Below are 25800 nucleotides of genomic sequence, written 5' to 3' on the forward strand. Positions count from 1 at the left end.
CAGGACAATGATCAGAGGACTGGGGGACTGGAGCACCTCCCATATGAAGACAGGCTGAGAAAGTTGGGGCTGTTCAGCCTGGAGAAGAGAAGGCTGCGTGGAGACCTCATAGCAGCCTTCCAGTATCTGAAGGGGGCATATAGGGATGCTTTGGAGGGACTTTTCATTATTGACTGTAGTGATAAGACAAGAGGTAATGGGTTAAAACTTAAACAGGGGAAGTTTAGATTGGATATAAGGAGGAAATTCTTTCCTGTTAGGGTGGTGAGGCACTGGAATAGGTTGTCCAGGGAGGTTGTGAATGCTCCATCCCTGACAGTTTTCACGGCCAGGTTGGACGAAGCCTTGGGTGATATGGTTTAGAGCGAGGTGTCCCTGCCCGTGGCAGAGGGGTTGAAACTTGATGATCTTAAGGTCCTTTCCAACCCTAACTATTCTGCGATTCTATGCGATTCCTCTTCACTGCTGTTTCTGCAGGAAGCTGAAAAGCATTCTCACAACTGGTTGGCTGGATAGTTCTGACCACTCCTGTGCCTTCTGAGCACAACTATTTTGGAATGCTTTGTTTGCATTGGGTCTCCCTTGCTCTACTCCATTTTCTCGTTCAGCTGTGCTCATTTGATTGTAATTTGGCACTTCTTTTTCTTTTGGGGAGGAGGAATGAAAGCCTACCAGGCTAACAGCTATAAGAAGTACTTGTAGTTATTGTTACCTCTGTGTAATGATTCATTCTGGAGGCAGACAGCTTGCTGCCCTCAGTACTTCATTGTAGTTCCAGACAAGTTCAGATGATGTAGTGAGGCACTGGAATAGGTTGTCCAGGGAGGTTGTGAATGCTTCATCCCTGGCAGTGTTCAGGGCTAGGTTGGACGAGGCTTTGGGTAATATGGTTTAGGGTGAGGTGTCCCTGCCCATGGCAGGGAGGTTGGAACTTGATGATCTTAAGGTCCTTTCCAACCCTAACTATTCTATGATTCTATGTACTTCAGCAATGCTGGCTTGTGATGTCTGTTACAAGGCTTTGTTTGTGGGGAACTGTGGAGGCTCTTTTATGGCAGTAGGACAAGAGCTAGTTTTGGCACAGCATGGCTGGCTGTAGACGAGTTCACTGCCTTGTGCTGAACACCTTGGTAGCTGATGCCCTCACAGTGAGTTTTGACTTAAATGCTTGCTGTTTGTGCCACTGGGGAAGCAGAGTGGGGTGTCTGAGGGCTGTCATAGAAAATGACTGTGGCAAACATTGCCGAAGGATGTGGAGCTTTTGTCTCAGCTCTTGCCGTTTTCTGTCTGTTCCTAAGATGCAGGTTTTACCTCAAGCTACTTAAGATTCCAAGTGTGTTTTCCTCCTTTCTTGCTTGGCTTACTTTGACTCATTTTGATACAGGAGCTCACCCACTGCATCTGCTGGACTTTTATCTGCTGTGCCTGCCCGTGGCTTTCCCAGGGCCTGCTAATGATGCTCGTTGGCAATAGGGTTCAGTCACAAGCTACTTAACCTAAAGCATTTGTAAGGAAACCTTCTTAGAATCATAGAATAGTTATTGTTGAAAAGGACCTTAAGATCATCTAGTTCCAACCCCCCTGCCATGGGCAGGGACCCCTCACACTAAACCATGCCACCCAAGGCTCTGTCCAGCCTGGCCTTGAACACCGCCAGGGGTGGAGCATTCACAACTTCCCTGGGCAGCCTATTCCAGTGCCTCACCAGCCTTACAGTGCTGTGTAGGGCAGCCTGGCAGTCAAGGATGACCACAGTGGTTTCTTTGAAATATGGATGGCATTAGAGGGGCTCTGGCTTAAAATTAGAGACTGTTTATGATGTGTAGTTGTAGTCATTTACGTTGAACCACAATTATCTTATTTCCTGAGTTAAAAATGTCATGTCACCTTGCTTATATAGTTAAGACTTATTTAGTCATTTGCTGATAACAGTGCATCATCTTTAAGGTATTCAACTTTTTTTTTTTTGGTTTTTTTTTTTTGCTAAACTGAGGGAGGTTTTAACTTAGATTAAATTATAGCCTGGAGAAGTGTGTCCTCTAGACTGGCAGAGCAAGGCTTGTCTCTGCTTGCTAGTACAGAAGGGCAAGCTGTAGCCTTGAGCTTTAGCTCAAGGTTGGTTAAGGAAATTGCAGGAGCTATATTTTGACTTGATACTTTCCACTCAGCAGAGAAGCCACAGAAGGGTGGTAAAAGGTGAAGGGGGAGAGATGAGGGAACATCGAATCACAGAATAGTTAGGGTTGGAAAGGACCTTATGATCATCTAGTTCCAGCCCCCCCTGCCGTGGGCACAGACACCTCACACTAAACCATGTCACCCAAGACTTCATCCAACCTGGCCTTGAACACTGCCAGGGATGAAGCATTCACAGCTTCCTTGTGCAACCCATTCCAGTGCCTCACCACCCTCACAGTAAAGAACTTCTTCCTTATATCTAACCTAAGCTTCCCCTATTTAAGTTTTAACCCATTACCCCTTGTCCTACCACTACAGTTCCTAATGAAGAGTGCCTCTCCAACATCCTTGTAGGCCCCCTTCAGATACTGGAGGGCTGCTATGAGGTCTCCACGCAGCCTTCTCTTCTCCAGGCTGAACAGTCACAATGCTCTCAGCCTGTCTTCATACGGGAGGTGCATGCTTGTGTATGTCCAGAACTCTTAATTGTGTGCACAGAATCAAAAACTAGTTCAGTGGAAACTGTTCAGGCTTGCTTGGTTCTTCTGCCACATCATGCTAAGAAAAAAGTTACTTCAGTGATTTAAGCTTTCAGATTGTGCTGGGAGCTGGGACTCTTCTGACAGTCTTAGTTTTTTACCCTGCCAAGTGCCTTTGAGGCTGCTTTCATACCTCTTTACAGGAGAAATGCTAGGTGATTTTAGATGTTATCAATTTCAAGGTATTCTTAAGGGTAAAGAAGTTTGGTATGAAGGAACCAGATAACCAGTAATAAAGTTGGCATGTCTGGTAATTTTAGAGTTTATCACTCGGCTGACTGTTGCGTGTTTGCAAGGGTTAAACTCAATGAAATGTTAGGCTTCTGCTGATAATTAGGTTGTTTGCTTTTGTGTTTGTTTTTTTTTCTTTGTTTTTTTGGTGTTTGTGTGGCTGAGTGGCCTTGTTTTTGGTTTGGTGTGGGGGTTTTTTTGTCTTTTTTTTTTTTTTAATTTAATACAGTTCAGGCATAGTATAGAAGTGTTAAATTTTATTTGATCTTCTCAAGTCTCTTCTACAAAAGGAGACATGGAAACTCACTTACACAAGTGCTGTTCCCATTCTCCTTGCAAGGGGTTGTGTGGAGTATTAGTAGACAACAAGGGCATGTAATAATCCCTCAGGTTCAGCCCAAATGACCAGGTGATGGAAGCAGAGTCTGATTGTTGTATCAGTGTGTAAATGCTGTAAGTGGTGTCATTTGAATTGGAAAAAGTGCAAATCTTCAGGAATACCTGGAGCACACTGAAACTAGTTATATGATTTCCAGGTTTGTTTTTATTCGCTGGCAGTCTCTAAATGGCTTAGTTCTGAAATTAGACAACTGTCAACTCTCAGTTTCTTGTGGACTGTGGTGTCCATATTGGACTTTTAATTGAAATGCTTCAAGGATGATTTTGTTCCACAGGAATCTCGTCTATCCTTTCCGTCATGCTTGTTTCAGTGGGATAAATTGAGCTTTAGGCTCTTCAGTCAACATGTAAGTATCTTGATCTGTGTCTTTTGAGGACGGTGTCAGGTTATTTTGTGCATTTTATCAAGTGGCAAAGATGACAGGAACTTTAATAAAACGTAGATTTCTGCATACTCTTCTGAATACGCATCTGCAGGGCAAAATAAAGTAACTTTGAGACCACAAATATATTACCTACTTAGTTTCTGTATGCTATCAAATTAAATGTTGCTTGATGCTGCAGTTTTGCCCCAATGAAACATACTGAAAGGGTTTTTCCTAGCATGTCCGGTACGGCAGCACTCGGTGTTGTGACTTCATTCAGGCCACAGTAGTCTATTGTTAGTCTTCATTCTCTTTTAGACTTAGACTGGCCATATGGGGCTATTAAAGGATGAGTGGGTCCTACTGATCACTCCTTGGCTCTCAAGTATATGGATCAGCTTATGCATGGGAATCAGGGAGTCTTGGTTGGTGTGATATTGCTGCCAGTGCACTATTGTGATCGTGATTGGCATTTGTTGTTCTTGAACCCTCAGAAACCTCACAACAGAAGGATCCTCTGAGAGACCAGGCAAGGTGGAGAGCTGCTCAATTTCCTCTGTCTCCAAAGCAGCAGTACCAAAAGCCCATCAGTACCCTTTTGGGTCTTTGAAGTACCCTCTCCTGAGGTAGTCTATGCCAAGGATGCATGGAGCCTCTGGACCAGTCACAATGGGATGCTTTTGCCATTCTCTCCCAGTCAGGCTGATTTTAGCCTCCAGTACAGTCAACTCTTGGGATCCTCCTGTCACTACAGAAATATAAATGGGTTCTACCCCTTGACAGCTTGATGGCATCAGGGTACACTGTGCACCGGTATCTACTAGAGCCTTATACTCCTGTGGGACTGATGTTCCAGGCCATCTGATCCACACAGTCCACTAAATCCAATTGTCCCGTACTTCTACCTGGCTGGAGGCAGGGCCCCTCTAATAGTGATCACAACACTGGTTGCTTACATCTTTTTGAAAGGGGTTAATCTTCTTTGTCACAGGAGCTGGAGTAAAATCAGCTCTTCCACTCCGTCTGGGAAGCTGCTCACCAGAGACTGAAGCTGCATCTTTCATGGGTTGATAATCCTTGATCTTTGCTCTCCTCTGCAATTCATGCACCCGTTCTTCCAGAGCTGAGGTAGGTTTTCCATCCCACTTCCTTTCATCTTCTCCTTGATTCCGCAGGTAAAACCATAGGGTGGCCCGTGGTGCATACCTTCTGTATCTTGGCTCTTGAGCAGTAGAATGCCTTTTGTTAATAGCTGAGATGTGGGTTGGTACACGTGGGGAGCTGGGTAGGTAGTATAGATTGTCTGTATATAGATATACAGACAATAGATATAGGTATATAGATTGTAGTATAGATTGTCTGAGGTCCTGGGACAGATTTTACACATCTGAAATGATGGAAGGGGTGAGATTATCTTCGGATTCCCAGAGTTGCCAAATGATTTCATCGACTGTTGGTGTTGCTACGTCATTCCAGGTTATTGCTGCCAATGAGTGGGCATATGATGACGGTGTGTTCCGTGTAAATTCCCGCCACATTCGACTTCATCTTGATCTGTGGGTGCTTTCCTGGCATCCTGCTTGTGAGAGATCATCTCTACAATGGCTGATTCCCTCAGAGACTGGATGCCTTTCTCTAGAGTAGTCCACTTGGCCAAACGACTCATAACATCATCCTTGTATGGAAACCTTTCATTCACAGCTGCCAAGAGCCACCTCCAAAGGCTGAGGGACTGTTTCTCTTTTGCAATTGCTGTGTCAATTCCCCTTTCCCTAGCAAGTGATCCCAGCTGCTTAGCTTCCCTGCTTCCCTGCGTTCTAGTTTGTGACTATTGGTTCCATTGTCCCAGCATCAGAGCAACCATGAGAGCATGTGCTCCCCTGGTTGATGGGTGAAATTTTTCCGCATATTCTGCTGTATCTCGATTGAGGTCCAGGGTCGAGAAGTCGCCTCTTCTTCTTCTTCCTGTGATTCATATAATAACAACAAATGATCAGATGCTGTCCTGGGTAGTAAGTGCATTGTCTCTACATATTTCTGAATCTCTCTTGCCTCTTTTTTGCTTTTCCTCTTGCGTACAGGGGCAACTGATATTGGCACGAATTGGTCCTCTGGTTTAGCTGCAGTGATTATCACTGTGGTTGGAGTGCCATATTGGTGCCATAGTCAGGGGTTTGGGTATCTTGAACATGGGACCCAAGTTAGTAGATCAGGTCTCCTGGGGGCTGGTGGAGCTGGTCTGACAAAGAAATGGAAGAGAGGGTTTGATAGGAGGCTTGCCAGGTTGGTCAGGGATTCTTTAAACTAGAAGAGTTGGGGGAGAGGGGCATCATTCCATCCCAACACTTCCAGTCAGTTGCCAGCACCTATAATAAATGCGCAGAGAAATGTAGAGATATTCCACCTGCTCCAGCCAATGATCCGGCTTCATTTGGAGCTCCGCTCAGATGCCTCTATACAAATGCCCATAGCATGGGGAACAAAGAAGAGGAAGTAGCGATGTGTGCACGTCTACAAGGGTATGATTTAATAGGCATCACAGAAACATGGTGGGATGCCTCCTATGACTGGAGTGTTGGAATGGAAGGTTACAGGACCTTTAGAAAGTACAGGCCTGGAAGAAGGGGAGGGGGAGTTGCTGTTTATGTTAGGGATAGGCTGGAGAGTATGGAACTCTGTCTGGGGACAGGTGATCAGTCAAGAGAGAGTTTGTGGGTCAGGGTTAAATGGAGAACAGCGATGAGAGACATTACTGTGGGGCTCTGTTACAGACCGCCTGATCAAGAGGACTCTGGATGAAGCACTCTATAGACAGATAGGAACAGCCTCACGCTTGCAGGTCCTTGTTCTCATGGGGGACTTCAACCACCCTGACATCTGTTGGAATGACGGTACGGCCCAGCACAAGCAATCCAGGAGGTTCCTCAATTGTGTGGAAGACATTCTTCCTTCTGCAAGTAATAGAGGAGCCAACAAGGAGAGGTGCCATTCTTGACCTTGTGCTCACCAACAGGGAAGGGCTGTTTGGAAATGTGATGCTCCAGGGCAGCCTTGGTTGCAGTGATGATGAGATGCTTGAGTTCGAGATCCTCAGGACAGTGAGAAGAGTGTGCAGCAAACTCACTGTCCTGGATTTCAAGAGAGCAGAAGCTCTTTACTGTGAGGCTTGTGAGGCACTGGAATGGGTTGCCCAAGGAAGTTGTGAATGCTCCACCCCTAGCAGTGTTCAGGTCCAGGTTGGACAGAGGCTTGGGTGACCTGATTTAGTGTGAGTTGTCCCTGCCCATGCCAGGGGGGTTGGAACTAGGTGATCTTAAGGTCCTTTCCAACCCTAACTGTTCTGTGATTCTATGTTCCACCACTCAGTTTTTTCTGATTGTTTTCTGTTTTTTTGACATCAGTTCCAGAGTCCTTTGTTTTTCTTTTTGAAGGTACTGGATAGTGTTGAACAGGACTCTGTAAGCATAGGCCAAGACCCTGCACTTTGCTGTGAGTTGTCCCTCTCTTGTATGACCAGGATGACAACACATCTCATTTAAGTGTTTTACTAATTTTTCTGGATTTTATACTTTTTCAGTGGTGAAGTTACAAAGCACTCTAGGGCCCCACTGGCCTACATGTTTGCTCATACTATCCCACACACCCTGCCACTCATGAGTGTTCAGCCTTGGAGAATATCTCTTGGTTCTCCTATATCGTCTTCTAACCCTAAACAAGACCCCAACCCGTCTCTGTTTAACTTTCGAGATGAGACGAAATGGCCGTGGGTAAAACACATTCTGTATGTGTGCCAACATGGTGATCCCCATCACAATCAGCAGGCAGGTCTCAAGGCTACCCAAAGGCCTTTCAAAACCTTCAGAACTTTCAAATGATGCTGTAAGTAGTCTTGGGGGGTGGGGGATGGGGGGTGGAGTGGGTGGGAAGGTAGGGGAATGTCTCCTTCACAGGTTGACTACCTGAGGAGGGGAAAAAAGATGTGTAATTGATAAATACTTCTATTATATATCTCCTTAACATAGAGCTAGTGACCACCCTGGGAATGCAAGCCAGATCAGTTTCATGATCAATGAGTTTATTGTATTACAAGTCATTAGTATAAGGTACAGTGAAACAAGAACCTTAGCCCAAGCCTCCCAGCTGAGAAACACTAAAATAACAAATACAGGCTGTAAGTAAGGTATGACATGCTAAAACTCCAAGATCAAGAACTTTGAGAGCCAATAAATCAGCATTGCTACAAGTGACTATTAACCTGAAACCGTAAATGTTTATCACAAATACAATTAGACATACTCTTGTTAGATATTTCCTTATCTCAGCCTGTCGTGCCCCATGTTGCGTGCCAAAAAGAGCTGTCATGATTTAAGCCTAACTGGCAATCCAGAACCACACAGCTGCTCGCTCACTTCCCCACCCCTTCTTCCTCCCACTCCCAGAGGAATGGGGAGGAGAACGGAAAGAATATAACTCACATGGGTTGAGATAAGAACAGTCCAGTAACTGAGGTGTAACACAAAACCACTACTGCTGCCACCAATAATAAGGGCAATAACAAGGGAAGAGAATACAACCGCTCACCACCTGCCAACTGATACCCAGCATGACCTGATCTAGCCCTTCCAGGTATCTGCCCCCAGTTAATATACTGGGCATGATGTGCTGTGGTATGGAATACCCCTTTGGTTTGTTTGAGTCACGTGTCCTGTCTCTGCTTCCTCCCGTCCTTCCTGGCACAGCATGAGACTCACAAAGTCTTTGGTTGGAGTAAACATTACTGAGCTTTGGAGTTATCAGTGGTGTTCCCAGACTAAAGTAAAAAACAAAGATCTGTGCCAGGTCCTGAGAAGGTGAAAATGGCTACTACTGCTGAACAGAGGACACTCCCTTTTTCTTTTTTTAAACATTGGTGGCTTTGGTGTTTCACTGCAGTAATTGGTGCTGGATGAGCACAGTTGGCTGTCCTGTTGTTGCAGAAATACTTGCTGCTTTGTGAATTCTGGTGAATGGCAATTTCTGTGGTTCACACCACTACTAGAAATTTGGTTTTGGAATGTAGGAGCAGCTTCATGTGTGATCGAATGTGACTTGAGTCCCACTGCACAGAACAGTTTGCTCAGTATGTGTGTATTTGGAGATGGTTGGTCTGTAAGTTACTGATAGGATGCAGGGCCTTGCAGTTAAAGGCATGTTATTAATCTCATTTGTATGTATTTCTTGGAAAACTTTCTCCCCCACCCTTCAGATCTGCATTGCAACACGTCTCCTTTTTTCTTTGTCTAAATAGTTCTGAGCTGTGTAGTGGTCTATGTGTGCTCAAATGTCATTGCTACAAATCTGATGATCTTTATTTTTTTTGAGAGGCCAAGGGGAAACTTCTGTTGCTGTGCTGGGCAGGACTGTTCTTGGCTTTCAAAGGGGTGTGAGCAAAACCTGTGGGAAGAAGCAGCGGTGGTCAATTTTGTACTGTTTCTGTGACATTTCAGTTTCTTCATGACCTTCCCTGCAGTCCTGTGCCCAGCTCTTGGGCTCCCCAACACAAGAGGGACGTGGATCTGTTGGAGTAAGTCCAGAGGAGGCCACAAAGATGCCTCGAGTGCTGGAGCTCCTCTGCTCTGGAGACAGGCTGAGAGAGCTTGGCTTGTTCAGCCTGGAGAAGAGAAGGCTCTGGGGAGACCTTAGAGCAGCTCCAGTGCCTAAAGGGGCTGACAAGAAAGCTGGAGAGGGGCTTTTGACAAGGGCCTGTAGGGACAGAGCAAGGGTGACTGGTTTTAAACTGGCAGAGGGGAGATTCAGATTAGACATTAGGAAGTTTTTCCCTGTGAGGGTAGTGAGGCAGTGGAACAGGTTGTCTAGAGAAGCTGTGGCTGCCCCATTCCTGGCAGTGTTGAAGGCCAGGTTGGATAGGGCTTGGCACAACCCAGTCTAGTGGAAGGTGTCCCTGCCTGTGGCAGGGGGTTGGAGCTGGATGACTTTTAAGGCGTCTTCCAACCCAGACAACCCTAGAATTCTGTGATTCCCTGAACTCCAACACTTGTTGTTTGGAATTGACTTGGGTGCTGTAACCAGGCAGGAATAGAATCCCTGTTGCAGAAGCTATCTACAGATATTCCTGGAGGACACATAGCTGATAAGTATTTGGTGTGAGAAATCATCTCTAGACAGAAACTTTTATTGTAAAAGCTCAGGGTAGACACAGCAGTGAAGCATCTGTTTATTAATGTTTGTGCAAAAATGGGTGTCTGAGTAAGTAGGCACACTATAGGCACACTTGTTTTGTTCCCTTAGTAACTTAGCCCCAGTATTGAAAAATCTTAATATTGCAAAGCCTTAATATTGATCTTAAAGCTCTAATATTGTAAAGCCTCATCCCCAATTATGCAAAACAAACACTGTTTCTCTCACATGTGTGGTTTGTAGTACTGTCTGCTTATGTATTCTTCCCACAACCTCAGTTTTCTTGGATTCTGGAATTGTGATTTTTGCAGTTTCTGAGAAAAAGCACTTGACACTGTTTCAGCAGGGTGAAAGATTAGTGTTTGTATTCCAGGTGCTGTTAAGGCCATGCAGGCAGCCTTGCCACGTTGTTCTGAACATGCCTATGGAGTGCACTGGAAAACATTCCTAGGTTTCCCCTCCCTCCACATTTATTGTACTTGTGCTTCCTTGAGTTCTGTATCTGAGGTAGTGGAGCATATCTGAGCACGTAAACTCATTGGTGTTTTGCTGTTCCCTGGTATATATTTTCACTGAAGCCCTCAGAGAGATGCCTCATTGAAACTGTCTCTTCCTTAAATTAGAGGGAAGCAGATGACTGCTGTGGAAAGCAGCTATTCTACTCCGAAGAGCCCCATACCCATATCGGAACTTGGTCTAAGCCAAAATCTGAATCTCATACTGATATCCCATTACACTTCTTAATTCTGGAGTACCATAGAATCTGAATTGATGCAAGTCTGTCTGTAAATCAAAATACAACTTTTTGCTTCAAAGAAGCAATAAAGAAACCTGTTCTTGCTTGTGGGGGGACTGGCTTTCCCATGGCTTGAAATGAGACTTCAGCACATGGCTTCTTTCCTGCTCCCTGTAAAATGGGGATTGAAGTAGAACCCTTTCTGCATTCAGTCGGTCAAATGGAGAAATATCTAGATGTGTAAAATTGTTGAATCTTGAACACACTTTTCACAGAGACCTTTCTAAGTGACTGCATCAGAAACACTCTGCTTTTGTTCTTTCATTGCTGACATTGGCCTCTGAAGCCAGCTTCTGCCTTGCTACTGGAACCAGTCAATGTTCCCAATCATCATTCCCCTGCTAGATCATGGCTGTCTGCCCCAGCTGCTTTGGTGGAAATAGTCTGTAATTAATCTTAATGCAAGTATACCTTTTTTTTTCAGGTCATGTTTGTGATTATAAAACAGTTTCCGTCTCCAAATATGGATTTCTGTAAAGTCACAAGATACCCTTTTATTAAAGAAGTTTGAATTACTTAATTCCTAGGGTGTGGGTTTTTTTTTTGTTGTTGTTTTTTTTTTGTGTGGGTTGTTTTTTTTTTTTTGTTTGTTTTGTTAATGCTGGAGAAGTTGTGCTGTGTGCTCTAAATCTGCAGTTTACCGATCTGTGTGGGAGTGCAGCAAGAGGAACCAGTAACTGATCAGTGGTGAACTGCTGAGGATGATGTGGTCAATGTGAAAGAACAAAAAGATGCTGGTGGGAGAACTTATAAGTTGAAAGACTGAGCCTGTTTTAAACCAGAATCTGATCACCAGGAACAATTAATTATTTAGTATTTATACTACTGTTTCAATGCAAAGGAAGACAGTGTCTGCTGGTTTGCATTGCGAATGGTTTTCTCTGTAGCTGCAGTTAGCTTGGCACATACAGGAGCCTTGTCCACTGCATCAAGCCTTGTACAGCAGTTCGTCTTCTGAGTTCACAGAAGGGAAAACAAGGATAGAAATGTTAGCTTTTGAACTGATATGTTTTCATCAGACTTAAAGCTAAGAAAATTGGATAGGTAAATGTGTCTAACATTATTAATTATAGTTTAGGCTTTTGGAAGCAGGTAGTTTTAAATTGAAATGTGGGATTCTGCACAGCATTGTGTGAGTGATCTGTACATTGGGCATCTTCTGCTGCACTATTTGCTGTACTTAATAAATAATTTGATAAGTTTCATAAAAAAACGGTACACTGTTGGTTGGCTCATATGTGGTCACTATTTCAGTGTTACAATACTTGTATATCTTGCACATGAGCAAGTAATGAATACAATAGCTATGTATAGGCCAAGAAGCAGATAGGAATCTTCAAAACTATGTGTCATGTCATAGGACAGGATTTCTGTTGACTCTGATAATTTTGTGCACAGTTGGTCTTAGTCACTACTGTCAGCAAGCAGCACTACTGATTTTCCAAATAATGTAGTTGGAAGTTCAGCTTCCCCCCCCCCGTTCTATGGTTCTGTGATCATGGGCATAAAAACTTCTGGAATAAGGCAGTGTTTTACATGTGGCTCTGCCCAAACTCTGGTCTTCTGCATTGCAGACCCTCAAAGGTCTGAACCTCAAAGTTCAGGCTTGCTCTTGCTCATATGACAGGCTTCTACTGAGCTGTGCTGTCCAAAAATTGTATCCCCTGTGACAGTCACCTGTGACTGCTTGGCCCCACACAGCTGTGGTGAACGAGTTCAGGAAAAACGCCGGTTTTGGGCTTGGAATCAGCTGCCAACCCTTTCATGTACCAGTTAATGAATGCAGTTCCCCCTTGCCTTGGGTGCTGCGAGCTCCTTGTGGTTCCTGCCCGGTGTTTGAAATTTCACTTTGGGAATTTGTAGCTGGAAAAACATCCTTGAAAAGTGCAGCAAGAGCTGTTGCTCTGTTTGTGCACATCTCCACTTCTGTTTGTGCAGACTCAGGAAGTTTATTTCTGGATTAGACGAGGATTTTGATTTATTAGCCCTTCATGTACTCGAATATAGCATACTTGTTGCAAATAAAATTGCGCATTTTAATTTTCTAACGAAAAACTTCCTGTATTTTTCAGATTACACAGCATTTTTGGGACGCATATCTGGATTTTAATGTATTTCCTGCTAATGACAGCTTTCAACTATGGAATCGGTAAATATTTACTTGGCTTCTGTTCCAGATTTTGCTTTTATTACCTAACAGGTGCTTGTGTCCATGGTGTGTTAGGTATGGTGGTTTTAATTTCTGTTTATTTTCTGAAATATGAAAGTAAAAATTGCAAACTTCCATGGATTAATTTAAAGGTACTAACCAAGAATGTATTAGGAAATGTCTTTGGTTCTGAGATGCCTTTTCACTTTTATATCATTTCAAATGTAACAAGTTTATCCTTGACTTCACTGAAAGCAAAAGTTACTTTTCCTGCAGGGTCACTTCCAGCACTGGTTTGTCTAGCAGACTGTGCAGTTGTTGGTGCTCTTGATTGCTGAGTGTTAAATATTCTCCTACCTCTAGTATATCATGGTCCACTTTCGAAATGTCTTTTTTAAAAAGAAAAAAACCTCATAGCGCCTTCCAGTATCTGAAGGGGGGCTATAGGGATACCGGGGATGGACTATTCGTTAGGGACTGTAGTGACAGAACAAGGGGTAATGGGTTAAAACGTAAACAGGGGAAGTTTAGATTGGATATAAGGAAGAAATTCTTTACTGTTAGGGTGGTGAGGCACTGGAATGGGTTGCCCAGGGAGGTTGTGGATGCTCCATCCCTGGCAGTGTTCAAGGCCAGGTTGGACGAAGCCTTGGGAGGCATGGTTTTGTGTGAGGTGCCCCTGCCCATTGCAGGGGGGTTGGAACTAGATGATCTTAAGGTCCTTTCCAACAATAGCTATTCTACGATTCTATGATAAAAAGTGCCAGTTTTGTAATGTTATGTCTCCTTGTGATTAGTGTAATTGAAACAGATGACACCTGTTTCATTTTGGGCAGGGAAACCTCCCAATATGCTGAGACTGCAGTTTGATTCAGTGTTAGGATTCAGCTCTTTGGTAGCATTAGCAGATGTAGAAATAATAGGCTACCTTAGAGTGGAATTTAGGGGGAAAAGAAGAGATATTTTTTTGACTTGGTAATTTGAGAGGTATCGGTGCTGTCCTCTAGAAAATGGAATGACACAGGTATAGCCAGTAGGAAGGAATTTGTTCTTGCTGGTTTTCCCTGCAGCACTGGTGGCTTGGTGTGTGCAAGCTGGATAAAAGCTGTTTGCTGCTTTCAGTGAGCTTAGCTTTGCAGTGTGTTTTGTGGCAGTGGTATGGAGGGGAAGCTCTGTGTGAGTTCAAGGTCATCCTCAGTGTACCCAGGAATGCTACAGTGAAGGTGGAGAACCTATAGTGTGTTGCTTTTGCTATGGGGCTCTACTTGACTGACCTCTTGGGTTATGCTGCAGCGGGATTATTTGTGTTGAAGTTGTAATTATGATAAAGGGCATCATTGAAGGAGAGCTGCTCTATGTAGAAATACAGGTGTGTTCTGTCAGGGTTTGCAAGCTGGTAGGTTTCTTTTGTCCTTTTATTTGGGGGGGGGTGTGTGAAATAATTGTATTTAGCTTGTCCATAATAATTCCAAGGTATTCAGATGGAGACAAGATGTTATTTCAGTTTCCTTCAGTGAATATTAATAGCAGTAGAAGCCTTTTACAGTGAAACAAACCAGGCTAGACATCAGTAACTCTCCCCTGCTGCAGCTAACTAATTAAAGTGTATAAAGCGTGGACCTCTTGCTGTATTGTGCAGTAACTCTTAATGGCTGCTCTGCACTCCCCTGGAAAACCCATCCGAATCCAAGCATCAGTTATAACCCAGATTGGTCACTACCTATTACATTTCATAGTCTGGTACAGAGGTTTTTCACTCTTGAGTTTTGAAGTAAATGGTGGTTTTTTTTTTTTTTTTGTTTGTTTGTTTTTTTGTTTTTTTTTTGTTTGTTTTTTAATGCAAACTATGATTCTCCAACTTCTGAAACAAACAAACAAAAAAGTGATTTTGCTGTGTGGGTTTGTAAGCCCTTGGAGATGATAGCTGAGTGACCTTTTCTAGTAAAATAAGGTTTTATCTGCTTCTCTGCAGAGACAGACTGTTGCATTGCTTAAAATGCATCTTGGTCTTGGGGGTCTCATCATAGCACCGGTTAGCTTAGAAAAGACCTTTGTGCTTATCAAGTCCTGATCCCTCTATGTAGCTTTCCTAACCTTGATCAGATCAACACTCCACAGCTCAGCTCCATTCTTGGGCTACTGCAGTATGGAGATGTTGGGGAAAAGAGAACAAGGGGAGGAGATCAGAATTCTCCAGTGTTGGCTGAAAAAAATCTGCCACATTCTGAAGCTGTAGAGGTGAATTCCTAGGCCTTGTGTTGGTATAGAGGCTCTGGCATACGTGGCCCCTGCAGTTTCCCACAGGAGCACCTGCAGATTGTGCTGTACTCTGAGTAGCCCAAGGCTTGAATTAAAATGAATGTCTGGCCCAGGCTTGAATTAAAACCTCTCATCCTAAAGCACAGACATTCTAAAAGCAGGTTGTTGTTGTCTGTGTTTATTCCTTATCCTGTGCTGGTTAAAGCCTTGGGACTTGTGGGCCAAATTAGCCGAGAGATGATGTGCCACCTCCATCTTGTTTGAGGAGAAGGTGGTGTATTGTGAAAGTGCTCAGCTTCTGTCACTCATCTGTTCATGACCATGGGAATGAGGTTGCTTTTGCTATAAACCTGTGAGTAAAAGTGCACTGGGGCACAAACCTGACTGGTTTGGTGTTTTTCTTCCCTGTTCAAGCAACTTGTGCATGCCAGCATGTAACTTGCTGTAAAGGATGCTGCAGACATTCCCCACTGCAATGGGTAATGAGGAGCCTGATTTTTCAGAACCAGGCTTACCTTTGTAGTAAGATCCTGCAATGTTTACTCTCTTCTGATGGTACCGTTCTGCACTTCATAGCTTGGCTAATGGAAATAAAGCTTCTGTGCTAGAAAGGGACTTTGAGGGCATCTGCTGTGCTGTTTCCTTTAGTTGCAAACCTGATGCAGGCTGTTTCTGTCCCTGGGAGGTCATTTGTTCCTACCACATATGCCATGCTGTTGTTTGTGATGTCATGCTGTTAATCTGATCACCAAAATATTCTGTGGTCAAATAAAATACTTGTATTTGGAGATTTGTGTGGATTGTTTCTGGTGTGATCTGCAGAAGTAGCTGAATTGGTGCAGCCAGAGGACCAGGAATGCTGTGGTAGGTCATAGGGAGCAGGGGGGCTGTTCCACTGTAGGAAACCTTACAAAAGTCAGACTTTTCCATTTTGGTAGGTGGCTCCTTTATTGTGAATTATGGGAGTTTCTACAACCATTGCTACTCTCAGTTCTCTAAAAGAGACTTGTGTTCTTTTGGGGTGCTGTGTGTCATTGTCCCTGTCCTGTCCCTGTCCATCCCCCTCCCGGCTTTCTGTAGTAATAACAGGAAAGGTCCTATCTAAATAGAGGAAAAGGGTGTTGAGTTGAAATGCTGGCTCTTGTGCTGCAATGACTAGGACAGGTATTTTCTCACTAAACTGTCTGAATGCTTTGATCAAAACAAGCTGGGTTCATCGTGGTAGTTCCTTTTTGCTTTTCAGCAGGAAATGGCTGTATTGCACTGAGCTTGTTCTGGGGTTCGGTGGCTGCTTTGCAGCACCAGAGCTGACATCTGGCATGAGTTTGTGCTTTCCCCACATTTTCATTAGGGAAGCAGAGAGGGGTCAAGCCTTTCTCCAAGCAACAGAGAGATTGCAGTGGCTTTTGATGGTGGTTTTGGCACTGGTATTTTACAGAGTTCATAATGAATATGTAGGTGTAAGATTTAAAGAATGAATAAGGTGGAACTGCTAAACAGAATTGCTTTTCAGAGCTGCAGCTGTGCCTTGTTCTGACCTCCTGAGAAGAATGCAATTGTAAAGCTGAGGCCTGTTGTGGAAAAGCAATTAAAATACATGCTTCCAGGATTGAATTGTCCTCTGGCAGTCAGGTGTTGCAATAATGGTAGTGCTGCTTAGGTGGAATGTGACTTAACTGCTCAATGTTTTTCTATTAATGTTTTAAAATGTGTTCATATATGGTTTTCAAGTTTTACTGCTTTGGGGGAAATAGAGCTTAGTATTCCATGGGGAAGCTATTTCTTTGCATAGAAGTGTTGTTCTGAGCTTTCTGGCTTTTTTTTCCCCACGTGTTTCAGCTGTTATCCCTTCCAAATTAGAGGGGTTTGAAGGCAATGCAAGAAGAGCAGTGTATGTTTTTTCCTTAGCATGTCGGTCACAGCCGAGCAGAGGTTTTCCTGTGGTGCTGGGGTATGGTATGGAAGCATTGGCTTTTTTGGGGCAAGAAGTGGATGTGTTAGGAAGCAGGGCCTGGAGAGGGGAGGGGAAGCAATGTGCAAGTGGAAATAATAATCTCATGTAACATTAAAGTAGAGCTGTGTGGCTTGTGGGTTTGATTGATTTCTGCTGTGGTCCTTATCCCACCCTGAAATGGTGGAGCCATTTCTCTCAGGGAAAATCAGGTTTTGGAAGTGCTGTAAAGCAGTTGGGTGGCTCTTCAGGTACAGGTTTGCCCAGAGTGTTTCAGACAAGGCTGTTTGGGTTAGTGCTGGTGCATGGCTCAGCCTGGGAAAGGCAACAGCTGGGGTGGGTGGGAGATGAGTTGGTGGAGAGTGTTTCCTACCTAGTGTTTTCCTATGTTGTTGTACCTGTGTGTGTTCTTATCAGCTCAGGTGCTGATAAGAGTACATTATCCCTGACTTTGCTTGGCTTCAGATGGTAACACTTAATTTCCTGGAAGTCTTGATACTCAGATTGTTTCCAAGTTTAGTGAAAGGCAGGATGGCAGCATGAGGGCTGCGTGTGTCTGTGCACCGGAGCACCTAGAGCTTCACCCCAAGGCTGACTTATGGGTTGGTAGAACTGAGTTCAACAGCAAACTAAGGTGAGGAGAACTGCAAATAGAGGGGCTGGTCAGGGTAGTGGTGTGGGTAGGTATGCCAGGAGGAGGTCCTTGATCTTAGTAATTTTTGTCCTTTCATTCAAGGTTTTATTTGTTCAGCGGTACAGGGATTCAAAGGTCAACGTTGAATGGTTCTGGTTTGTTGTGGGTTCAGCAGTAGCAGTCACTTTTCTCCTTGGTAGCCGGTGCAGTGCTGTGTTTTGACTTTCGGCCTGGGAACAGAGCTGATAAAAATGATGTTTTGGTTTGGCCAAGGACTTTGTGAGCCTCATGCTCTGCCAGGGAGGAGGGGAAGTGGGGAGGAAGCAGAGACAGGACACCTGACACAAATTGACCAAAAAGGTATTCCATACCACAGCACGTCATGCCCAGAATGTAACTGACAGTTACCCAGAAGGGGTAGAGGACTGCAGGGTTGGAGGAGGTATCAGTTGGTGCTTGGTCGGGCTGGGGGGGCGAGTTATCGGTCGGCTGGTGCTGAGGTGTTGAATTCTCTTCCCTTGTTATTTCCTTTATCATTATTCTTATTGGTGGTAGCAGTAGTGATTTGTGTTGTACCTTCGTTACTAAGCTGTTCTTATCTCAACCCTTGGGAGTTGCGTTCTTTTTGATTCTTCTCTCTGTCCCTGGGAATAGGGGGAGGGCAAGAAGGGGGGGAGTGAGTGAAAAAGCTGCCTGGCTGGGTTTAAACCACTACATGGTTAGTCTCTGCTGGACTAGACTTATTGCTGGTGTCATATAAGAAATATACTTCCTTGTTATTTACACAGTCAGGAAAGTTATGTTGTCATCTTCAGTAGTTTTTACCTCATTCTTGTACTCTTGCCAGTATCCTGAGTCTATTTTTATTGTATTGTAAATTGTCATTTATCATAATGATACGGATTTAATGCTATGCAAAAGTTCCATGGAGTCAAAATCAAATGACAGTAGGTAGTAAATAATTTGACAAAATGAAAATGTGAGAACAAATTAGGAGAGGAGAAAAAGTATTGTCTTCCTGTCAACAGTTAAGACTGTATCTGGATGTAGCAGCTGGCCAGTTCTGAATTCTTTTTTTTCTTCCACTAGCTTTAATATGATGCATTCACAACAATCTGAAAGGAGTTCTCTGGACAAAGTGGTAGCAGGGATGCAGCAGTTCCTCTGGACTCTGTGTCCAGCAGGGTGTTGCACAGCTGAATTCTCCTTTCTTCTTGCATTTTATTGGTTGCGCTTTAATAAAAGGACTACCTGGATATATGAATTATATACTCAAATGTTTGGTCAAAGATGTAGAAACTTTCCTCATTTCCTTCATCTCAGTCTTGCAAAAGGTAGGAAAGCATTTAAAATACCCAGAGCTCTGGCTGTTTATGCATGAAGCTGTATGTTTATTTTTAAATGTCCCTTATGTCAAGGTCATACACAATTAAAGTTGAAGCTTAGGTTATATTTCCTTTGGCAAGATACCTGTTACTGGGGGTAATTCCCATGGTCTGAAAGGAGTGTGGGATGGGGACCAAAGAAGAGGTTTTTATCTGATCCCATGTGGTGCTTTGTACTTGCCTGGATGAGAAGACCATGGACTGACAGTCTCTCTTCCCACAGGAGTTTAGATCTACTTCACCTATTTGTTTTCATACTTGCAAAATGTCACCAAGCTTTGAGATGCTCCTGTGTAAGCTTAGGCAATGATGAGCAGGAGGATTAATTAGATCTTCAAGATGGATAACTAGAGCAATGAGTTGGGCACAATAGTAGCTTGGAATTCCAGTGGCATATTTGCAGAGAGCTGTGCAGCATGCATGCCTTGGCTGGAGCATTGTTATTTCTCGGCGTTGCATACCCAAATGCCTTGGAGCATTGTAGCAAAATTTAGTAAGCAAATTATATGAACAAAAAAAGCTCAACTTTGGCTTTGCACACACCAAAAATATTTGTCAATGCAGGGATTAACTGCTGATTTGATCACTTATCCATGGTGGCTTCTTCCTACTACAGGATGATAGCCTACAGTTTGGATACCTCAAAGATGCTGCTGTAGACTTAGACTTACTGGTTTATAATGCTAAATTAAGATTAAAAAAAGAGGGGATTCAAATTAGGTTGCAAAGATAGGAATTGACTAGACTGTTACCATACAAATTGTATACTTTTGGCTAGGGCTGCAGGCAAGTTTAGTTTCTTTCAGAATACTGGGCTGCCACTAACACTCGTGCCCCAGAGAAGGTGCTGGCTTTAAGGTTAGGCTTCACTTTAAAGTGATGCTGTTGTTAGTGAAACTTCAGTTTAAAAATATATCTTCCCCATGCAGTTCTTCTTTGCTCACAGAAGTAGTTTCTATATTCATACTTAACTTACAGTAGCTCAGAGGAATGAAGAAAGTACTGGACTTTGAGTCATTATTACATTTCTTTGGAACAGCTCTCGGATATAAACAAGGAGGATGGTGGGTACTGGGCAAAGCAGTGAGTTTTTTTTTTTTTTTTTTTTTTTTTTTGGTTCAAGCTGTAAGTGTTTAAGGCTTTAACATATGAAGGTAAAACTGGTGAAGTGCATCAGATAACTTAGAGTAGTTCTAATCACCCCTTACACTTTTCCAGTTCCTTTTCTGCTGTGATTCTTTGTAGCTTTACCTCTTGATACATATTTTGGGTGCTTTTTTTCATTGCTGAAAACCTTGTATTTCTGCTGGTGATAGTGAAGAGCTCTGCTTTGTAGCTTAGGAGAAGGTTTGGTCATAATTTAAGACATGATCCTGGAGGGGCTTCAATCAAAAGGTGCTGAAAGAAGACTATATTTTGCAATTTTGCAAAGTTTTTTTTTTTTTTTTTTCTTTTCTTGTTAAAACCTTGGGGATCCCCAGGAAAGGAGGTTGATTCTGGCTTTTTCTGTTGGGTGAATAGAAATTTAAACGCATATATACCACCCACCCCCTGTTTTGACCTAGTTATGAAACCCTTGCCTCTGAAAGTATTAATTTGTGGACTCTAAGCCAGTTTAGTATTGGAGTTACAGTAGTGTATTCTTTTCTGTAGAGCCACCTTGAGTTTAGACACTGAAGGATGGTGATAAATCTGATAAACTTAGTGAGTATCTGTTACAGTGTGCTATAAACAGTCTTCATTACCCTGGAATTAATCAATAACTGACTTCCCCCCCCTGTTTAGCCATACTTTTACAAGGTATAATTAAGAAAAAAGCTATAGTTTTCCTTTTTGTTCAACTCTGCTGTTGTTGAACTATGTGTGGTTTGGACTTAGCCCTCCAGAATGTTGGCACAAGTTATTGTCCGGAAAGAAATGGTAATTCTTTTGGGGTTGAAAAACGGGGAAGGAAAGATTGCTGTAGCAGAGATGATTTAAAGCAGAATGAGTCAATAAGCATATAAATATATATATAGGCATGCACTAAGGTTTGCGTGGGTTTTTTGTGGTTTTTTTTTAAATATAGAATGTTCCTCTTTTTTGTTAGGTTTGCTTATTTTGTTTATTGTAGCTAAACCTATTTGTAAAACTTTTTAGATTAAATTTAATGTCCTAGCTAATATTGCAGTAATTGAAATTACTGAAATTTAAATATTTTTATTTTAATTCAGCTAGAATGATACGGAAGTGACCTTAAACTATCCTTTTAATATGAACTGCTCTTTTGCCTTCTGAGTGCATAGCAGAAGACTACCCCGTCCCTCTCAGGCTGCTCTGTTAGCACCAGCCAGGAAAATGCTGTGAAGGTGCAAATAGGGCTGTGCAGCAACACAAGATGTTATGTGGCACTGCTCTAGGTGGCTGGGCTGGTACTTCTGGTTTTGTTTCAAAAACAAATAATCTTAGGGGAATGTATGTGTATACAAACTGAAAGAAATGTTCACTTCTTTCAGTTGTGAGTGTTGTCATCTTTTTCTTGGACACATTAAGAATACTTCTCTAACAGCAGAACTGTACTGGTAAGATTGCCTTGGTGATACCAGGGGTCAGAATAAATTAATAAACCTTTTGGGCTGGGCTTCCCCTCATTCCCTGGCAGAGACATGGACAGCAGTTTTTCTAGCTACTCATCTCCAAAGAATGAAGCTCTTCTGGAAATCTCTATTCAAACGCAGGATCAAGCTTAGAGTTACTCTTAGTCTGACAATGTTAATTCCTGTGTAGTTTATTTTTACGATTTCATTCAGCTTTGTTTCACCATGTGAGCAATGCAGGTGCTGTGGCTGGAGCTGGAGTTGATCAACTGCTCCCTGCTCCTGGGAAGGATGAGTCCAGGGGTTTCCCATGGTCCATGTGTATAGCTCAGCTTGGATTTTCAGAAGTATCTTAGCTGAGTTTACTTTCTTCAGTGGTGCATTGTGACTTACTTTGAAGAAAGCAGATGCGAAACCACTGTGAAGCATGAGATTAGCAGACTTGTACATCATGCTGGATATCCAAAAGTGGGAAGACTCAGAACTCAATTTCACTATGGGTTATAATGGTAACAGTTCCAGTTCAGAGCTGTTCTAATGATTTCTCTGACAAGCTGGAGGTGCAGATGTTGCCATGGATTTACAGTTAGCAGCCCCCTTTGTACCTTTGATTTCAGGTGGTTGAAGAAGCCATGTAATATTGAAGTTCTTGAACAAAGACTGTATCTGGAAGTGGCCAGTGGTCACTCTGGCAGATACTTAAGACCAAAGCTGCTATTGTTTTTCTCTTATTTAAACAACAGTCAAGCTCATGCTGTGGCTTTTTTCTTTTCAATTGTAATATAATGTTAGCTTTTATATATCCCCTGGGGCCCACACCCGGGTGTGTGGTGGGCCAGTACACAGATGAATCGTTTGGGGTCCTGCATTCCAGGGAGATCAAATGCTCTGTGCACCACATGAGCTGCACATCTGCAACTGCTAAATCTTCTGCAGTCCTTCTGGATCCAGGTGCCATGCAATTACTAGGTTAAAGGCATCAAGAGCTGCTGCTTCTAGGTCCTTTCTGGTGAATTCTGCCTGTTGGTGAAACAGACTTGGTTTAGGCATGTGTGGAAGAGAGCTCATTTCATGCTTGGAATTGTAATTATGTTCTTTCAAGCTGCCAGCAGTAAAAGATGTCTTCCAGTGTATATTATCTAAATAAGCTGTAATGTTTCAATGTTTTCTTATTTCATTTTAAGAATGCTGCAAAATAAATTGTGCTTACTCTTCCAGTTTTTGTTCTGGAGCAATTAATTCCCCATAGCGCTCTCCTGTGATTCAGGCTTGTTTATTGTCTCTGGGAAGCTGCTCTATCATGCTGCTTTTCACTGGCTACGTGAAGGAGAGCACTGTGTAAGTGCAAGGGCACTGCCTTGATTTGCCCAGATGGCATTGGAGTCTCTGCTTGGGCACTCAGACTGTGGTCGCTATCTGGTGTCAACAACCTATTCCATAAGCTTTTATACTTGTAACAGTAGGTGCTTAGTTTTAGTGAATTTTAATCTGTTTAATATCGTAGAATCATAGAATAGTTTGAGTTGGAAGGGACCTTCAAAGGCCATGTAGTCCAACCCCCTGCAATGAGCAGGTACATCTTCAACTATATCTGAGCAAGAGACAAAGCACAACCCCCTCTTTAAAATGGCCTTTTCTGCACCTGAGTTCTCCAGGATAACAGGTCCATTCCAGTGTGTGAGTTCACAGCAGTGCTCCAAGTTTGCTTCTGGAGGCTGCAGTGTGAGATTTTGGATGTGCAGGTTTCCATGTTGCACTCTTGGAATTAATCAGCTGGATTTGGGGAGGAAAGAGCCCGACGAGAGTGCAGTTGGTTTTAACTTGTGTTCCTGGGTGTATCTGCAGCTTGGATCTGAGTATCCTTGTAGTTAACACCTATTACCTCCCTTTTCCTCTCAGCTTTGTTTCTTATGTAGTACCAGCTGTGCAGGTCAGATCCTTTCCTTCCTTTGTAGGATAAATACTGTTACTTGAGAGCTGGTCTCAAAGATGGACCACCGAAGACAGCTCCACTTCTTTCCCTGATAGCTGGGAGTCCTGGTGACTTGGAGCAGGAAATGGCATTTAACATGCAGGGTAGTTTTCCAGCAGGGAATTTGAAGGCTGTTGTGGGGCACTGTCTTGGCTCATAGATGTGCCATCTTGCCTTAGGTAGGAAATGTACGTCTCCACACATTCAGTCAGCTGATTGGAGCTAGCCCAGCTAGAGCCGCAGCTGGCATGCTTCAGCGACCGCGAGGTTCAACCGAGATTAGGAAAATCAGAGGGGATAGCGCAGAGGCATCGCAATTCCTGACGTTTCCCGACATTTCCTGATTCCCGAAGCCCCAGCAGCCCTTGCGAGAGAGCGGCTGATGTGGTGGGGGGCGTTCCCGTGGTGGGGGGCGTTCCCATGGTGACGGAGACCACCCCCCTGCCCCTTGACTTGAAAGAGCCTTTGAGAGGGCAGTGACATGTTGCTGCCCACCAGGTGCAGGGAAGAACAGGTAGATCATGTTGCTGACCAATATGGTCGTCTCCAGAAAGAGAGCTAGCAGTAAGAGGGCTGTAGCAACTCAGACACAGATCCCGGCCCTAACCGTGGCTGTTCAGGTTTCTGGATGCAGGGAGTGCCAGAGCCTGCTACTGCCGGGGGAGGGAGGACAGCATTCCACCTGTGTGAGGTGTGAGCAGGTAGAAGATCTGCTTAGCTTGGTGGCAAAACTCAAGGAGGAGGTTGAGACGCTGAGGATCATCAGGGAGTCTGAAAGAGAGATCGACTGGTGGAGTAACTCCCTGGCTGGCCAGTTGGAACGGCTCCAGGGAGATACCCCCCAAAAGGGGATGGACCCCCTGCCCTCTCAGACAGAGGGGGATGTCCCGAGACAGCCCCTGCCCTGTAGCTGCCGCACGGAGGTAGGGGACCAAAAAGATGACGAGGGTTGGAAGCAAGTTCCAGTTCGGTGTCGTGGGCAGCCCTCCTCCCTTCCTGCCCCGCTTCCCCAGGTGTCCCTCTGTAATAGGTTTGAGGCCCTGGATCTTGAAGGAGAGGTAGGTGAGGATGTGGTGCAAGGCCCACCTACAAGGCCACATAGGAAAAAGCGGTCGACTTCACACCTCAAGACTGCCTCTGATAAGAAAGAAAGAAGGGTCATTGTAGTAGGTGATTCCATTCTGAAAGGAACAGAGGGCCCGATATGCAGAGTTGACCCTCATCATAGGGAAGTGTGTAGTCTGCCTGGAGCCCGGATCAGGGATATCACCAGGGCGCTCCCCAACCTGGTGCACCCGACAGACTACTACCCGCTGCTGGTCTTCCAGACGGGTGAGGGGGAAGCTGCTTCCCGCAGTCTGAGGGGGATGAAGAAAGACTACAGGGCCTTGGGGCAGATGGTGAAAGACTCTGGGGCTCAAGTGATCTTCTCCTCACTCCTTCCATCTTCTGTTGATGATGTGGGACTGAATGGGAAAATTCAGTCCATAAACGATTGGCTTCGAGGCTGGTGCTGCAGGCAGGGCTTTGGATTCTTTGATAACGGCTGGTTTTATAGGGCACCAGTCTGGACAATGGCATGTGGGAAAGGTTTATCGCACAGAGGCAAAAGGATGCTGGGGCACGAATTAGCAGGGCTCATTTGGAGAGCTTTAAACTAGATTCGAAGGGGGATGGGGTTGTAGCTGGGCTTGCCTCAGTGGGACAGCGCTCCAGAATTGATGAAGACTGGGAGGCCTCCTGTAATCCTAGGGTGAAATCGGTGTGCTCAGCTTGCTCCCTGAAATGTCTGTACACCAATGCGCGCAGCATGGGAAATAAGCAGGAGGAGCTAGAAACCTGTGTTAAGTCAGGAGATTATGATCTGGTGGCAATTACAGAGACGTGGTGGGACAGCTCACATGACTGGAATATAGTCATGGAGGGCTATGTTCTTTTCAGGAAAGACAGGCCAGCCAGGCGGGGTGGTGGGGTTGCTCTTTATGTGCGAGAGCAGCTACAATGCGTTGAGTTCTGTCCAGGGACAGATGATGAGCGAGTTGAGAGTCTGTGGGTGAGAATTAAGGGGCAGGCTGGCAGGGGTGATACTGTTGTGGGGGTCTGTTACAGGCCACCGGATCAGGGTGAGGAAGTTGACGAGGCCTTCTACAGGCAGCTGAGAGCGGCCTCACAGTCACAGGCCGTGGTCG

The 25800-nt window shown here is 44.2% G+C and overlaps 1 protein-coding gene across 2 annotated transcripts in view; it reads left to right on the forward strand.

Moving 5' to 3' along the window:
• The window catches only part of LOC133212692 (ankyrin repeat domain-containing protein 11-like), a 198807-nt gene that overhangs the window by 24803 nt on the left and 148204 nt on the right, over positions 1 to 25800 (forward strand). For both annotated transcript variants that reach the window (XM_061354378.1, XM_061354377.1), the window contains exon 2: positions 12758 to 12834. The gene's annotated coding sequence lies outside the window, so the exon portion shown is untranslated. The remainder of the gene's footprint in view (positions 1 to 12757; positions 12835 to 25800) is intronic.

Source organism: Neopsephotus bourkii, unplaced genomic scaffold (assembly GCF_033783945.1).
Source record: "Neopsephotus bourkii isolate Nb327-2 ecotype Australia unplaced genomic scaffold, CSIRO-AGI_Nbou_v1 NB_735, whole genome shotgun sequence".
In the NCBI taxonomy this organism is placed as follows: domain Eukaryota; kingdom Metazoa; phylum Chordata; class Aves; order Psittaciformes; family Psittacidae; genus Neopsephotus; species Neopsephotus bourkii.